We start from the raw sequence: 16757 nt of genomic DNA, 5'->3' as shown, positions 1-16757 counted from the left end.
TAAACTTCCGACTTCAAGTGTATATACCCATTGATTCTTGAAGAATATAACTTATAAAGGCCTCATGAGTTTAGTTCAACTGTCGTACCCTATCAGAACCAAAATATAATCTTGTTTTACTCCAATGTTTGTAAACAATGTAAATGTAAACAAACACTGTATAGCTTTAAAACATGGGTAAAACAACAGTTGTTATATCGTGGATGGTCAGTCCTTGCATCCATAGCTCTGTATATCAATTTGAGAGTGGTTCCATTTCTCCAGGCCCGTCCATCAGCTTTTTACCAAAACAGAGGCGGGGTGCCCGCTTTGTTATTGTTTCAGTTAAGAATTCTAGCTTTATTTTCTACACTGCTGGGCTTTTTTTATTTTATATAAAAAAAGTAAAGTCACATTAAAATCCATTGTTGGCTTTGTGTGTTGAATTCCTATTGCATTGAATCCCACTGATCCACTGTTCCATATTCTTCCAAATTACACCATTAGTGTCTCATTATTGCAGAATTTCTAAATTTTCTCTGAAGTTCTACCTAAGTTTGTAAAATGCTATTACAATGCATTGCAGTGAGACCAGACTATTCCATGCCTTTTAAATTGTATTATTCCAAACAGTGCAGCAGATTTTCACATTCATTTGCTGCGGTGCCAGCTACAGTCAAGATCTGAAAAGAGAAGAGCTTCACCTAGTGGATACATTTAATCATTACACTCTGTAAATCCATGCCAGTACAGTGGACCTATAGGGTTAGGCTGTAATAAGAGCACAGGTGGCAGCAAAGGGTTGAATTGGATTCATGGCACATCAGTCATAAACAATTAATTAATTCCCAATTGAATGTTATAAATGTACCCTAAAATAGTGTAGTTTAATGAACCCCCCCATACATATGCCACTGGACTCACGTTGACGACGGTGTTCGCATCCACCAGTTCTGAGACAGTTTCGATCCCCTACATAGAGACCTTCAGCTTGTTACCTTCCCCTCATCACCACAGACTGGAACATAGGAGAGAGGTCAAAAGGTTAGATCTGAAAGTAGTGGTCACCAACCATGGTCAACTGGTCCACTGCATCAATTTTGTTTGATGGTCACGTATGGAAAATTCATTTGACAGGTGTGCAGCAGGTATGTTAGGGGTTGTAATGAGATGTAAACTACTATAAAGTTGAGAGGATTGACTGTGAGCCCTGTCACTGTGGAGAGCAGAGGAGATTCTCTGCCAAAGAACATCAGTCCTCCCACAGTGCACACATACACAAGCAGGGGGAAGAGGAAACTCTGGTACTTTCTGACTAGCCTACCCCACGTGGTAAGGGTAGGCAACATCACCTCTGCCACACTGACTCTCAACACGGGGCTCCACAGGGATGTGTGCTTAGTCCCCTCCTGTACTCCCTGTTTGCCATTGTTGCCTTACAAAGTAACACGTTAGATTACTCAGATTACTTTTTTTGTGGTTAAGAGGAACGTAACATGTTCGTTTGACACTTTTAGTAATCAGATATTTAGTTACTTTCAAATGAAAATCCCTGTTTGCTGAGATTCATGCTTTTCGGTATCCAAGAGCAACTGTCTCTCAGACTTCTCCCTACTTTATTGCTACTTTGGAGGAAAGCAGCAAAATAAATAACCAAGGTGTGATTGACGGTGAGCTGTTTTATTTAGACTCTGAGTCTAAAGTGCATAAGTTTTCCTTTGAAAAGCCTCCTGTAACTTTGATGTACCCATAAAACTTCAATTAAATGCAGAGTTTCAAATAGCCGCCAAAAGTTCATTTGACAGGTGTGCAGCCGGTATGTGAGTGGTTGTAATGTCCCTTTTCATAGCGGGGTATCGTCACACATTTCAGCAAATAAACGCCTGTTTCAAATAATTGCAGGGTCTAAATGAATTGTTTAAGAGTGAACTTCAGTGAGTAGCGAAGATTGTGCAAACTAAGATAAATGAGAGCAGCATCATGGATGAGATGGCATTGTGGTCTGACATGGTCGGCTCAACTGAATACATTCTCTCACTCACGCAACTAGTGAGAGAATGGCGCTTTCACAGCCAGTCAGCCTGCCCAGCTGATGATGGCCCATCGAAACTACACCTAAACTATACTGCAACTCATTTCACACACATAAGAATTAGCCTAAAGACAAGATTAAATTGAAAATAGTCTGATGGGTGACAATATTCAGCCAGGTGACCCCCATGATACAAGTTAGTATTCGACGTCCATCTATGTCTGAGGATGTTGGGAGATGAGGTGGAATCCAGCCACTAGGGGCAACAGTGAGCGCTGTTACCTTCAAGAAGGTTGTGGTTTTGCTAGGGCGTTGTGGACAGGGATGGGGACTGGATTGTAAGCATCTGATTCCAAAGGTTGCAAGTTTGAATGCAGTGATAGTTGTTTTTGAGATTTTTGTTTTAAGCCTATCCCAAACCTTAACCATTTGGAATTAATGCCTAAACTTAACCTTAAACACTTCGAAACATATTCTGCAGTTTCCAAATCACCTACACCTGCCAAACAACTCTTAAAATTACCCCGAGCTCTATTTCAAAATATTACTTTGATTCCATGCACTCCCCACATGCACTTGCAACACTCAAAGCACAGTAATATATTTAAACTCAAAGTATGCCATTCTGTTCTTTTGAAATGCATTTTCTGAGTTTGATAATGTTCTTCAAGACCTGCCCTTAACGAATTAATCATTCATTATATTTGTGATGTTGTTTATTTAATGGATTTTAACACTTGAATTGTGGTGTTTGTGGTTTTCCATATAGCCTACAGTTAGCCTACAAAATCTAATGAAAATACTATTGTGTTCTTTAAAATAGCCAACATTTACTTTCATATTCTAATGTTAGCTTAGACCTTCCTAAACACAACCAAATTATTATTTTTGCGATAGACATACTGTAGGTCTATATGAAATGTATTTGTTAGACTGTTAGAATGCTGACATCAAGAAGCCATATCAATGGCTTAGGTAGTCTATGGGGTATCAAGACCTGGCTTTTCTAGTGTTAAGGAAATACCATAATAATGACCAACATGCACAAGGCAGTTTTTTGGGGGGTATCGCAAAAGTAATGTAACAAGTTACTTTCCACAGCAAATAAATGTATACCATAACGAGTTACTTTTAATGGATGTTACGAACTCGGTGGCTTTAAAAAGAGACCGGTAACGTAACTCATGCTAATTAGAATATTGCCAACGAACAGTGAGAACACAATACGCCGACAACCAAAAAGCTACCATCAAACACAATTTTTTTTATTATAAACACATGGTAAAGGTTTGGGGAAAAGGGGCTGAGCAGGACCAAAGGAATGAAACATTAATGTCAAAAACCCCTAAACTGATCTTGCCTGCCTCAAGAACCGCTAAGCTTACTACTAACTACACAAAAATACAGTAGGTGGTCCGCTCAGGTCTAACTAGTGTTTTTAGAGAAAGTTTTCTTACGGGTAGTATATGCCCAATGGGCGACTTGCTAAAAATCCCCTTTTCTCAGGAACCAACAACCAGTTACCATATGGAGTAAACCGCAAATGAGTGAGTACACAAAAACCAAGACACCACAGTATCCATACTCACAAACAAAAAGAGTCTCTGTCAGAAAACACAACTGACTGGCTTTTAAAACAAGGGGATGTGTGATGTGATTGGGTAATGAAAACAGAAACAGGTGGTGCAATCAGGAGAAGTGGCCACTGATTGGTCCACCTCAGCAATCAGCAGATTAACTGATGACTGACAGGTGGGACACACCAACGACCTCCAATCAGGAACACAAAGGACACCTGTGATTAGGGCAGAAGGAGAGGAAAAACACAAATACACATACAGGATACCTGTATCCGTAACAATGGAAGTAGCGTTGTAATGTAACAAGTTACTTTTAAAAGTTATGTTTCCCAGCACTGCTGTTTAACCATGACTGTGTGGCCAACAGGACTTCAACTCCATCATCAAGTTTGCTGATGACATGACGTGGTAGGCCTGATCACCGATGGTGATGAGACGGCCTACAGGGAGGAAGTCATAGACCTGGCAGTGTTTGTTTTCTTATTTTTCTCGTGTTTTTCTTCATATCTATATTATTACCTTTATTGTGCATTGTTAGTAAAGAGCTCACAAGTTAAGCATTTCAATGTAATGTTCTACACCTGCAGTATCATGTTCATTTGACAATAAAACTTGAAACTTTGAACTGCTGTTAGATGTGGGTATACTGCAAGGATATTATGTGAACTAAAGCTGAAACTAATCATGAAAAAACTATTTAGTAAACTGAAATAAAATAATTAACAAACCCATTTTAAAAACTAAAAAACTATACTGAAATTATTATCTTTGACTCCAAAAGCTACTGATAAATGCGGCTAGGAGATGGAGATGTTTAAAAAAGGCCTAGTTTCTGCATCACTATCACTAGCTATCAATAGCGTTCACATAAAAAAATGGTCTAGGTAGCTAACTTGATTATTTTAACATATACTAGGCCTACTGCAAAAGTTTAAAAGTGTTGTATTGGTGTAAACATGGGCAAGAGAGTTTCCTTCCACCATATTTTTTGGCACCAGTCTCTGCACTATTCCTTTTTGTCACATTTTGTATGGAGGTAGTTTTGTGCCAACAAAAATAAGGGGTTAAATATGCATCCAAAAAAACAAAAATATATCCTATATATAGGACATACACCTCAAAATCTTATGATGTATTTTTTGACTGCCTTTTTTGCCATTTATGAATGTGTTATTCTATGCGTTTCTATGGGCTATAGTAGTAAAGGCCAAATTCAATATTTTATCAAATCATGGGATTGAGACTTTTAGAGGTGAATTATCATTCAAAAATAACCTTACAAATACAAATTATACACTTACTGTTAGCTGATTAACCACAGATTTCCACTGAGTATGTGTATCTTTTGTATTTGTAAATCATTATGAAAGTAGAATTTCGGCAGTTTCCAAAACCACATTGCACAAGCTGATTATTAATGGTTAGACAGTGTCGGGACAGATGTGGTCAATTGTTCAAATGAGAACCCTATGGCTGTATGGCCTTGGGTTCTCAAGAGCTCAGGTTAGGTTTAAATTATAAAGTAAATCTCAATGTGACTTGGATTTAAAAGGAATAGCGTCAAGACTGGTGCAGAAAATATGGTGGATGGAAACTTTCTCTCTACCATGTTTCACCAATCCAATGATTTTTAGCTTTAGTAGTACGTGTAAGAATAATCAAGTTCGATACCTAGACGTTTTTTTTCCCTGTTAGCTAGTGAAAGCTAGTGATAGTGATGCACAAGCTAGACCTTTTTGAAACATCTCCATCTCTTGGCCGCAATTACACGCCAGATTTACGTACCTTGAAAACCCCTCAAAAGCTTGAAAACCCTGTTAAATTGTTACCCAAAGTAAAACAAATTATACAAAAATAAACATAAGTCTATTTTAGTTAGTTTTGGAGTCAAAGATAATAGTTTCAGTATAGTTTTAGTTTTTCAAACGGGTTTGTTAGTTATTTTATTTCAGTTTACTAAATCGTTTTACTAATTATTATATATATATTATTATATTATGATTATTATGATTATGATTATTATTATTATTATTATTATTATTATTATTTATATTTCTTTATATTATTCTTATTCTTACATATATTATATTATTAGTATTATATTACTATATATTATTATTATTATATTATTATATATATTATTATATATTATTATATTATTATTATTATTATTATTATTATTATTATTATTATTATTATTATTATTATTATTATTATTATATTATTATTATTATAAACTCCATAAAACAGATACTGCTCTACAAAGCACAGGATTTTTCATGGTCCATTGTAGTGACTTACCAAAACTTTGTGCAGGCCTAAATGCTAAGCCTAACATTACAGTAAATATGAGAACTACAATATGCACAGCACTTAGCCACTAATTTCATGTTTCAGATGTAGATGTTGAACAACTGGTCATTTGAGTTAGCTGAGAAAGAAAAATACCTAAACAATGCATACTCTCACAAGCTTCATTAAAATACAAATTTGGAATCTTTACACTTGTAAGAATAATCATACAGTGAGGGAAAAAAGTATTTGATCCCCTGCTGATTTTGTACGTTTGCCCACTGACAAAGAAATGATCAGTCTATAATTTTAATGGTAGGTTTATTTGAACAGTGAGAGACAGAAAAACAACAACAAATATCCAGAAAAACACATGTCAAAAATGTTATAAATTGATTAGCATTTTAATGAGGAAAAATATGTATTTGACCCCCTCTCAATCAGAAAGGTTTCTGGCTCCCAGGTGTCTTTTAGACAGGTAACGAGCTGAGATTAGGAGCACACTCTTAAAGGGAGTGCTCCAAATCTCAGTTTGTTACCTGTATAAAAGACACCTGTCCACAGAAGCAATGAATCAATCAGATTCCAAACTCTCCACCATGGCCAAGACCAAAGAGCTCTCCAAGGATGTCAGGGACAAGATTGTAAACATACACAAGGCTGGAATGGGCTACAAGACCATCGCCAAGCAGCTTGGTGAGAAGGTGACAACAGTTGGTGCGATTATTCGCAAATGGAAGAAACACAAAATAACTGTCAATCTCCCTTGGCCTGGGGCTCCATGCAAGATCTCACCTCGTGGAGTTGCAATGATCATGAGAACGGTGAGGAATCAGCCCAGAACTACATGGGAAGATCTTGTCAATGATCTCAAGGCAGCTGAGACCATAGTCACCAAGAAAACAATTGGTAACACACTACACCATGAAGGACTGAAATCCTGCAGCGCCCGCAAGGTCCCCCTGCTCAAGAAAGCACATATAGAGGGCCGTCTGAAGTTTGACAATGAACATCTGAATGATTCAGAGGAGAACTGGGTGAAAGTATTGTGGTCAGATGAGACCAAAATCGAGCTCTTTGGCATCAACTCAACTCGCCGTGTTTGGAGGAGGAGGAATGCTTCCTATGATCCCAAGAACACCATCCCCACCGTCAAACATGGAGGTGGAAACATTATGCTTTGGGGGTGTTTTTCTGCTAAGAGGACAGGACAACTTCACTGCATCAAAGGGACGATGGATGGGGCCATGTACCGTCAAATCTTGGGTGGGAACCTCCTTCCCTCAACCAGGGCATTGAAAATGGGTCGTGGATGGGTATTCCAGCATGACAATGACCCAAAACACACGGCCAAGGCAACAAAGGAGTGGCTCAAGAAGCAGCACATTAAGGTCCTGGAGTGGCCTAGCCAGTCTCCAGACCTAAATCCCATAGAAAATCTGTGGAGGGAGCTGAAGGTTCAAGTTGCCAAACGTCAGCCTCGAAACCTTAATGACTTGGAGAAGATCTGCAAAGAGCAGTGGGACAAAATCCCTCCTGAGATGTGTGCAATCCTGGTGGCCAACTACAAGAAACGTCTGACCTCTGTGATTGCCAACAAGGGTTTTGCCACCAAGTCCTAAGTCATGTAGCTATTTCTATACATACAGTACATAAAATATATTAGTATGCAATACAAAGGCAATCTACAGAGGAGTGCTCAGGGTCCCTATGTACTGAAGAAGGAGGCCAGTAAATGGGTGGGTAGATGAAATACAGTGGCTTGCGAAAGTATTCACCCCACTTGGCATTTTTCCTATTTTGATGCCGTACAACCTGGAATTAAAATGGATTTTTGGGGGGTTTGTATCATTTGATTTACACAACATGCCTACCACTTTGAAGATGATTTTTTTTTTTATACTGTGAAACAAACAAGAAATAAGACAAAAAACACAGAAAACTTGAGCGTGCATAACTATTCACCCCCCACAAAGTCAATACTTTGTAGAGCCACCTTTTGCAGCAATTACAGCTGCAAGTATCTTGGAGTATGTCTCTATATGCTTGGCACATCTAGCCACTGGGATTTTTGCCCATTCTTCAAGGCAAAACTGCTGCAGCTCCTTCAAGTTGGATGGGTTCCGCTGGTGTTCAGCAATCTTTAAGTCATACCAAAGATTCTCAATTGGATTGAGGTCTGGGCTTTGACTAGGCCATTCCAAGACATTTAAATGTTTCCCCTTAAACCACTCAAGTGTTGCATTAGCAGTATGCTTAGGGTCATTGTCCTGCTGGAAGGTGAACCTCCGTCCCAGTCTCAAATCTCTGGAAGACTGAAACAGGTTTCCCTCAAGAATGTCCCTGTATTTAGCGCTATCCATCATTCCTGCAATTCTGAACAGTTTCCCAGTTCCTGCCGATGAAAAACACCCTCGCAGCATGATGCTGCCACTACCATGCTTCACCGTGGGGATGGTGTTCTCGGGGTGATGAGAGGTGTTGGGTTTGCGCCAGACATAGCATTTTCCTTGATGGCCAAAAAGATCAATTTTAGTCTAATCTGACCAGAGTACCTTCTTCCATATGTTTGGGGAGTCTCCCACATGCCTTTTGGCAAATACCAAAAGTGTTTGCTTATTTTTTTCTTTAAGCAATGGCTTTTTTCTGGCCACTCTTCTGTAAGGCCCAGCTCTGTGGACTGTATGGCTTAAAGTGGTCCTATGGACAGATACTCCAATCTCCGCTGTGGAGCTTTGCAGCTCCTTCAGGGTTATCTTTGGTCTCTTTGTTGCCTCTGATTAATTCCCTTCTTGCCTGGTCCATGGGTTTTGGTGGGTGGCCCTCTCTTGGCAGGTTTGTTGTGGTGCCATATTCTTTCCATTTTTTAATAATGGATTTAATGGTGCTCCGTGGGATGTTCAAAGTTTCTGATATTTTTTTATAACCCAAACCTGATCTGTACTTCTCCACAACTTTATCCCTAACCAGTTTGGAGAGCTCCTTGGTCTTCATGGTGCCGCTTGCTTGTTGGTGCCCTTTGCTTAGTGGTGTTGCAGACTCTGGGGCCTTTCAGAACAGGTGTATATATACTGAGTTCATGTGACAGATCATGTGACACTTATATTGCACAGAGGTGGACTTTATTTAACTAATTATGTGTATTCTGAAGGTAATTGGTTGAACCAGATTTCATTTAGGGGCTTCATAGCAAAGGGGGTGAATACATACGCACGCACCACTTTTCCGTTAGGTGTTTTTTAGAATTTTTAGAAAATTCATTTCACTTCACCAATTTGAACTATTTTGTATATGTCCATTACAAGAAATCAAATAAAAATCCATTTAAATTACAGGTTGTAATGCAACAAAATAGAAAAAACGCCAAGGGGGATACTTATGCAAGGCACTATAGATGGATTGATCAATGAACTACAACTGGGTTACTTTGAACTACAACTCCTAACAGCCAATCTCTCAAAAGTCCCCCATGGAACCCTGGCATCACTGGCAGCTCATTGGTGGACTCGATGAGGAGGGGTGTGGCCAGCCAAGTGCAGGAGCCTGAGGATGACGTCATCGAAATCACTGCCCTCTGATTGGCTGATTTTATCCACCACTCTATTAGAACCAGTGGTATAAGTCTCCCAAGTGGCGCAGTGGTCTAAGGCACTGCATCGCTGTGTCAATAGAGATCCTGGTTTGAATCCAGACTCTGTCGTAGCCGGCCGCGACTGGGAGACCCATGGGGCGGCGCACAATTAGCCAGCGTCGTCCAGGGTAGGGGAGGGCATGTCCGGCAGGGATGTAGCTCAGTTGGTAGAGCATGGCGTTTGCAACGCCAGGGTTGTGGGTTTGATTCCCACAGGGGGTCAGTATGGAAATGTATGCACTCACTTAACTGTAAGTTGCTCTGGATAAGTGCGTCTGATAAATGTAAATGTATAACCATAGAGATCATCCCAGAAACATGACATTGAAGTTTTTTTACCTGAGTCACAGCAGATTCCTGGTGTGGCGCAGCGTCCTGCTTCAGATCCACAGGGTCTCCCTCCTGCCTGGCAGGGGGTGGGCAGGTAGTTCTCCTCCATGCAGCGTGCCGTCTCTGGGGGGCCCATCCAGCAGCCCCTTCCCACAGCAGATACTGGGGCCGAAGCAGCGGCCCTGCTCCCCTGGCCCACATGACATGCACTGCAGGGGGAGAGAAGGGACAGTCGGGTATTAAGTCGTACCATCATTCAAAAAAATAGATTCTTATCAACATTCTTTCTCCCTTTTTTCACAGGGAAGGTAACGGTTCATTGTGAAATCTCAGAAATGCAGTTTCTTCAGAATTCAGTACTTCTACAGAGCCTCACTTTGAGTTCCTACTCCACTTGATGCATCTCTAAGATAAATCATACCTGTTATTTACAATACACATTATATTCAAATAGTCTAGATCTAGATTCTAGACAGATCCAGTTGCGGTTCACCTTGCGTTGTGGAGCGTCCATGATGGACCTTTTGCCCCCGATGGGACAGTTGGAGATCTAGCAGGCTGAACAGACAGACAGGAGGAAGAGTAGACACAAGGATACAGCGGCTCCAGTCATCTCTACTGAGAGAAGAGGAATAAAGTACAAGTCGTGTTTGTTCGGTTCGGAGTGACTCCCAGGTGAATGTTGAAGTTCTTCTGTATCTTCAGTAGCACCCAGACCTCTTAAATACCCTCTCTCCTCTCTCCCAGGGAGTGACAAGGACCCCTGACATCCACTTAGGGTTAATTAACTAACCTGTATTACGCACCTTCCCTCCTGATAGCGCTGGCCCCTGGCTTGGGCTGGGCTTGGCAGATGCCTGGCCTGTAGTGCAGTCATACAGTGGCCTGGTGCGACCTCAGCCATAGAGTCAGTCATTAGAGGAGGGCCTGTGTCCGTGACCATGCATGTGAAAGAGGAGATGGGTTGGAAGAATGAGACAGACGGAAAGTGTTTGGTATGTAGATGGAGATGGGGGGATGTGTTGAACCTGGACCTATGACCAATGACCTTATTAGAGAGATGACGAGATGAGATGGTGATTGTGAGGCAATTACTGTAGAGCAGTGTTTTTCAGTGTTAGCTAACTATCTAACAGACTTGTTGGCTACATCCTATAGATTGGTTCCAGATCAAGGATTGGGAAAACAGTATCATAAAGTGATGGGATAAGAAGACCTATTTGGACATATTTGTACATATTGAGATTATACACTAGGGCATCGATCATCGACTAGATTCAGTCGTGGGCCGATTTCTTCTGGAGCGGATGGTCGGTGGCCGGAACAAAATTACAAATAATTTGTAGACTGAAAATTGACCGCAAGAAGCCCAAACAGATATAAGGTTTGACTAAAAAGTAATCATTTCAAACCTTGCTTACATTTGTATATGATCACGTGTCTCTCTATTATGCGTGGGAATACTTGAAACAGATTTATTACATTAAAATCACTTGGAGCTGATGTCTACACACATTGGCACACAAGCACACACACAAGCACACACACACACACACGCACAATATACCTGATATATTACCTTAATAAACATTCTAATACCTCATAGCAATTAGTACACATTGTCGAGGTCTTAGGTTAATTTATTTAATGAGTCCATTAACACAGACAATGCTAATCGACTTCCTATTAGAGACTTTCACTCTTCGAATGAGATGAGCTCAATTAGTGCCTTCCGGATTAGTAATCCTGTATTGATGGAGAAAGGCAGGGTCAATATATCTGTTAAATTATGGGGGAAGAGTTTACATCAGATGATCGGTACATACACGTGTCATAAGATTTATGTGACATCACAGTTTTCAACCTTTCAGAGTCAGTACCCACTATGAAGAGTCACTGTGAGGTAAGACAAGAAAAGGCTTGGTGTTGCTGCCAGGAACGTGTCTATTTGCTTGTGTATAGGCCTGACTGAGAGATCAATGATGGCCCAGTTCAAATATGTTGTATGTGCACCCTTCATCACTTTTAAAGAGTATTTGAAATGGCCCATAGTGTTGCTGCTCTGTGACCTAGCAAACTACCAGTCAGACATCATTTGGCCAACAACTGAGCTCTCCTCTCATGGTGCAGTGGGGTTCTCCTTCCCCCATGTTGCTGTATTGATTCACTACATGTTACACTGTCCTACATGAGCCAACTCAATCCTTCACTTTGATTTATATGTGTGTCTAAATGACTTGGAATACTGAAGTCATGTCATCAAGACACTTAAACTTTATAACATAAGCATGAGCATTCACAGAGCATACACCAGCTTCACAAGACAACATATGCATTACCTTTCTGTGGTGGTTCCTAATTGGCCAATTAAATAATCTATGCATAATTGTCTTTCCAGCACCAAATTTTTCCACATATCCTGAATCCATTATTGCACTAACTAACTTTATAGATACATACAGTGTTATTATGTTTAACCAGTGTGAATCTAGCATGTGGGTGGTAATCTGAAGGATGGAAAAAGCAGGATTGTGAAAGTGATTCCCAGAACTGTTGGTGTTGGCAGTCTAAAACTCCTCTCCTAGACTTGCATGCCTGTTTACTAACGTACAATATTCAATCAGCATTGTACTACTATTCAATTGTTTAAAACAAGCCTCATCCAGTCTCTCTGAAAGCTGTGTAAATCCTTATTTTGTAGAGAAATGAAGATGTCTATCTAGTGTTTCCTTATTTTTCAGCAGGAAGGCACTAGGCTTGTTGACTTCCTCTCCCCTCCCTTCCTTCCTTCTCTCCGAAGGTACTCATCTGAAAAATGAGAACAAAGCGATTGTTCCTGTTCTCTTTCTTAAGTCACTTCAAATGTTGTCCGTGGACGGGTGGCTCATTGTCAGGACAGCAGCAGGCCAGAGAGATCGGTACAGGAGCTGGTATCCAGCCTAACACACAGCTACTGCACTTCTGCCACAGTACAGAGGACAGAGAGGTTGAGCCTACACTGAGCTACACTGAGCTGGTGAGTGTCTCAGGTCCAGCTGAGGACTAACAGGGCATGGGATGACAGGAGGGTGAGGAGGGGCTTCTGTTGATTGTGTGAGCTATGTTGTATTGTATTCACTGGGGATACACACTGGCAGGGCAGACAGACAGAGAGAGAAAGACACAGAGGGGTCTTTCAATACTGCACCATGTTCTGTGTAGAATAGACAGTAGGGGCATGGTTCTGGAGAAACATTTAGCGTTTAAAAAATGTTTGAGAAAGTGTGTGTAATCCCTAAATAGAGATATTGTAAGTACTTGTGTCTGATAGTGCTATGTGTGGAGCAGAGTAACGGAGTGAAAGTATTTGAGGTGATTCATAAAAATCATAGAGAAATTGTTTGAATATGCCTTGATATCTGGTTGTCATCTGTGTGCATGTGAGGAAAATTTGATTTAACAGGTTACTGTACATGTTTTCATAATATCTTAATATTTTTATATCGTATTCTTCACATCATGATATTCTTTTCACACTGTGAATGCAATAACAAATTGAAGCTTAGAGTAGCCCATTTGTTAAGTGTATTTTTATTAACAAGAATTTTAATTGTGACCTAATCTTTATCCTTTATGATGACCATCACCATCCCAATCCCTATCAACCATGGAAGTTCTCACTGGTTTGCTCTGTAGAACGATAGCAGTTCAGAGAAATGTCACCCACACTGTATTTACATAACTGGCATCATTATTAATTAACCTTTTACAGCAGTGGGCAAAATCAGGGTCACACAGAGTGATTCTTTGTAGTCTTAAACAAATCTACTTTGAAGCAAAAGTATACACCTCATACACATGGGTATGGGCTTTAGAAAAAGAAGACACCTGTACAATGACAGATATAGAGGTGAAATGTATTACATTTTGAGTTTGCATTCCAATATTACACTTTATTTGACATTGAAACACAGGTTCTTCGTTGTAAAAAAAATATATATTAATAACATTCTACCCATGAGGCCAAAGAGGGCGCTTTTGGTCATTGACTGCAGGAAAGGGCTACTAACAGTATTGTCTCATCCTCTTTTAGCCGAACTGCAGAAGTTGAACACTTCACTGTTTGATTTTATGATTCCCTCTATCACATCTAATCTCCTGTGTCCCTCCCACCAACTGTCTTCAGCTCATAACTACAAAAATGCCAATATGAATCTAATCATTCACAGGCTACTCTATAGTGGATGTAGTTGGTTGGCTCTTCTTAAGTAGAGTATGCAGATCTACAAAGTGGTCCATTTGTTTGGAACCTGTGCTTCTTTAGAGCACAGTAAGAGATCTAACACAGAGACGTAGTGGAGGACAAAAGGAGATGGGCACCCTTCCACCCATCCATGCAAAAAGATGAACAAAGCAGAGAGAGGGGAGAAGTGAATGTTAGTTCCTGTTTCAGAGGGATGGATGGTAGAGGAAGAAGGGATGGCAGTACAGAAGCGAGAAGTGACAGGCTATAAAGGTGTAACAGAGAGGACAGTGATTAGTGTTGTCACGGCTACCTGTGCAGTAGGTAGGTAACTCCAAAAGAAGGACTGTTTCTCTTCCTCAGGTGTTGGAGAAGCATGCTTATGGTAATCATATTGTAATGGTTGACATAAATAACAGATTTCCTCTGTATATTTCCCCATGCAGGTAAATGATGGACACAGACATTATAGGTTTCAGATCAGACAGGAGGAGTCCTCATAGGGAAGACCTGAGACCTGTCTCTCACCACAGTCTTTATCTGAGCCCACCTCCACTCTACCTGAACCCGCCCAAACTCTTCCTCGTCCCGACCAGAGAGGCCTACAGCCCCCTGACTCACCATCGCCCCCTGGGCTCTGAGGGCATGCATTACACCCAGAGGGAAGGCTCCCAAAAATGCAAAAGAACTCCACAAACAATTGAGGGTTCCGAATCCCCTACAGGAGACATGGAGGAGGTGGAGTGTCAAGGCAACACCAGGACTGTTGATCTCTCCCACCTTCCGTTCTCCCTCCCTCCTCGCCCACGTCCCCCTCCCTCTCCCATGCCCATCCCAGATATGATCGACCTGAGCCATCTCCAGCTGCACCACAGGGCTCTGTCCAGATATGAGCCACCTATGGGCCTCCCGTTTCAGGTGAAACAGGAACCACTCAGCCCCTCACCTGTGTGGCCACCCTCTCCTCTCCTCCGCCACCACCCTCCTCCCCCGTTCTTCCCCCTTATCCACCCCAGCCTCCTCCCCTTCCCCTTCTTCATGCCTGGGCCCATCATGCACCTCTCTCCTGGAGCCTTCTACCCCAGAGAGGCACTCAGACCTAGTCGGCGCAGCCCAGACGGATGCCCCCGAGGTGGGATGACCAGCACTGAGAAGCTGGGTCTCAACATCCACATTGACGACAGCTACCACGTAGATATAGGAGGAGATCAGAAGCGTTGGAAGTGCCGTATGTGTGAGAAGTCGTACACATCCAAGTATAACCTGGTCACACACATCCTGGGCCACAGCGGGATCAAGCCTCACGGCTGTCATCTGTGTGGAAATCGGTTCAAGCAGCTGAGCCACCTGCACACTCACCTGCTCACCCACCAGGGCACACGGCCACACAAGTGCCAGGTGTGCCACAAGGCCTTCACCCAGACCAGCCACCTGAAGAGACACATGATGCAGCATAGTGACGTGAAGCCATACAGGTCAGTACTGAGACCATCTATGTCTAGACTAGAGTTACTGGAGTCACTAGTCTAGAGTTACTGGAGTCACTAGTCTAGAGTTACTGGAGTTACTAGTCTAGAGTTACTGGAGTCACTAGTCTAGAGTTACTAGTCTAGAGTTACTGGAGTTACTAGACTATAGTTACTGGAGTTACTAGTCTAGAGTTACTAGTCTAGAGTTACTGGAGTCACTAGTCTAGAGTTACTGGAGTTACTAGTCTAGAGTTACTAGTCTAGAGTTACTGTAGTTACTAGACTAGAGTTACTGGAGTTACTAGTATAAAGTTACTAATCTAGAGTTACTAGAGTTGCTAGTCTAGAGGTATTGGAGTTACTAGTCTAGAGTTTCTGTAGTTACTAGACTAGAGTTACTTGAGTCACTAGTCTAGAGTTACTAGTCTAGAGTTATTAGAGTTACTATTCTATAGTTACTGGAGTCACTAGTCTAGAGTTACTGGAGTCACTAGTCTAGAGTTACTAGTCTAGAGTTACTAGAGTTACTAGTCTAGAGTTACTGGAGTCACTAGTCGAGAGTTACTGGAGTTACTAGTCTAGACTTACTGGAGTTACTAGTCTAGACTTACTGGAGTCACTAGTCTAGAGTTACTGGAGTTACTAGTCTAGACTTACTGGAGTTACTAGTCTAGACTTACTGGAGTCACTAGTCTAGAGTTACTGGAGTTACTAGTCTAGAGTTACTGGAGTTACTAGTCTAGAGTTACTAGTCTAGACTTACTGGAGTCACTAGTCTAGAGTTACTGGAGTTACTAGTCTAGAGTTAATGGAGTTACTAGTCTAGAGTTACTAGTCTAGAGTTACTGGAGTCACTAGTCTAGAGTTACTAGTCTAGAGTTACTAGAGTTACTAGTCTAGAGTTACTGGAGTAACTAGTCTAGAGTTACTGGAGTCACTAGTCTAGAGTTACTAGTCTAGAGTTACTAGAGTTACAAGTCTAGAGTTACTGGAGTCACTAGTCGAGAGTTACTGGAGTTACTAGTCTAAACTTACTGGAGTTACTAGTCTAGACTTACTGGAGTCACTAGTCTAGAGTTACTGGAGTTACTAGTCTAGACTTACTGGAGTTACTAGTCTAGACTTACTGGAGTCACTAGTCTAGAGTTACTGGAGTTACTAGTCTAGAGTTACTGGAGTTACTAGTCTAGAGTTACTAGTCTAGACTTACTGGAGTCACTAG

General features: G+C 41.2%; 2 pseudogenes across 2 annotated transcripts in view; one reads left to right on the top strand and one right to left on the bottom strand.

Annotated features, from left to right (window-relative positions):
- Positions 1 to 9377: 9377 nt before the first annotated feature.
- LOC311144999 (isotocin-neurophysin IT 2-like) lies at positions 9378 to 10457 on the bottom strand (annotated as a pseudogene). Its single transcript has 3 exons — positions 10338 to 10457; positions 9854 to 10053; positions 9378 to 9526 (listed from the first exon to the last, which is right to left on the bottom strand). The product of its transcript is annotated as an isotocin-neurophysin IT 2-like (transcript).
- Positions 10458 to 12766: 2309 nt separating this feature from the next.
- LOC311144245 overlaps positions 12767 to 16757 on the top strand; it is a 49376-nt pseudogene continuing 45385 nt past the window's right edge. The window contains exons 1-2 of the transcript XR_014615580.1: positions 12767 to 12860; positions 14513 to 15541. The product of XR_014615580.1 is annotated as an uncharacterized misc_RNA (transcript). The remainder of the gene's footprint in view (positions 12861 to 14512; positions 15542 to 16757) is intronic.

The sequence above is a fragment of the Coregonus lavaretus genome (genome assembly GCF_964263955.1).
Source record: "Coregonus lavaretus genome assembly, chromosome: 17".
NCBI classification, from domain to species: domain Eukaryota; kingdom Metazoa; phylum Chordata; class Actinopteri; order Salmoniformes; family Salmonidae; genus Coregonus; species Coregonus lavaretus.
Note: the sequence above shows the minus strand (reverse complement) of the source record. Positions and strands in the feature narration are given on the sequence as shown.